The following is a 1,603-nucleotide window of genomic DNA, read 5'->3' on the forward strand; positions in this document are numbered from 1 at the left end:
CCTTATTTTTTATTTTTTACGTCTATAGCACCTGGTCTTCCTAGATGGTCTCCCATCCAAGTACTAACCAGGCCCAACCCTGCTTAGCTTCCGAGATCAAATGGGATCGGGCGTGCTCAGGGTGGCGTGGCTGTAGACTCAAACACCATTTTTAAATTTAAAATTTTTAAATGCTTTAAAATTTTTTACCTTCTAATTCCAACATTTAGGTCATCTCAAAGTTTGGTCTTTATCAAATGCATTTTTTTTAAAATATGGATCACAGTTTCATGGGTTTTTTTTTTTTTTTTCCCTCCCTCTGTATCAGTTTTGGAACTTATCCTAGATACAGTAAATTTTGCATTGTAGAGACTCTGGATTCTGTTATGTTCCTCTGAAGAATTTAAGTTTTTGTTTTAGCAGAGAGTTTACTTGGCTGCACTTAAATTTTAATCTTTGTCTTCCTTGAGGGAGTTAACACCTGAAATCTCTGCTATTTTAGCCTCAGCTGGGTTTCTTGTTATCTGCTCTACACGTCTGTGGTTCAGGGGGTCAGCCAGAGATTTTGGCACAGTGCATTCGCAGGCCAGAGAGCTTCCTCTATGCCTTTCTCTTTGGGCTTTCCCCTGCTACTTTCCAAATGCTGTGGTATTCCTAAGCTCTGTTTTCTGATTCCTAAAACCAGTAAGACCCTGGGTTTATTTCCAAATTCTAGCCACTTAGCATGGTTCCCTCTGTGACTTGCCTTCAGGCAAAAGGCCACATAACAAGAAACTCAATGAGTGTTATTCTGTGCTTCCAAGTGTTAATTCCAGTTTATGTCAGTTGCTTTCCAGTGCCTTCAGATAGTCTTTCTGTTTGTTTGTTTCGGTTTTGGCCAGAGTGTATAATTGTTATCTGCTGGCGGATTGGTTCAATATGAGCCAGTCTAACACAATTGGAAGCAAAGCTTTCTGGCTGCCCATATTAAGTTTTTTTTGCTTCAGTTTATGCTGGTAATTTTTTTTTTTTTTTTGCCTATTTTTGCTATCTTTTTCTTTTGCATATGTTATTAAGTATTGTAAGAAGGCAAGTTCTGTAAGAGAATTTCAGTTCACCATGGATGTCTCATTTTTTTCATTTTATCATTAATTAGAATCCCCTTTATTGGGGATTCGTAAGACAATGATACATCTCACAATGAAAGACATCTTTGGTTGGATTAAATATGAGATGCATGTATATTCTTCTGTATATTTCTGTTTCTGCAGCATGAGTTCAACTTCTCATTGCTGCCTCCTAACTGGTAGTGTTGCCTACAGCACTGGCCTCATCCAGTCTGTCTTCTATCCCTATTTATAGAGATCATTTAAAAATAAAATCTTACTTATGCCTATTTTCCTATTGAAAACATACTTAGAACTTTCATAATTGAAATTCAAATCCTTCACTTAGAAGGCAAAATCTTTTTTGTGGTTGTTCTAAATTAAAGATATAGTAGTTTGGGGCTCTGGCCACATCATATTAAAACTCTACACCGAGGCTGTCAAAACAAAGGCCTGTTTATTGGTGTAGCGGGAAAGGATGAATCACGAAAACCAGCTGTTCATCATACCCATGGCCATCCTGCCAGTTCAAAAGCCTC

The 1,603-nt window shown here is 37.7% G+C and overlaps 1 non-coding gene across 1 annotated transcript; it reads right to left on the minus strand.

Moving 5' to 3' along the window:
• Window positions 1-19: 19 nt before the first annotated feature.
• LOC111734716 lies at window positions 20-138 on the minus strand. Its single transcript, XR_002778569.1, has one exon. It is a non-coding gene; the product is annotated as a 5S ribosomal RNA (ribosomal RNA).
• Window positions 139-1,603: the final 1,465 nt, after the last annotated feature.

This window comes from Pteropus vampyrus, unplaced genomic scaffold, assembly GCF_000151845.1.
Source record: "Pteropus vampyrus isolate Shadow unplaced genomic scaffold, Pvam_2.0 Scaffold4469, whole genome shotgun sequence".
In the NCBI taxonomy this organism is placed as follows: domain Eukaryota; kingdom Metazoa; phylum Chordata; class Mammalia; order Chiroptera; family Pteropodidae; genus Pteropus; species Pteropus vampyrus.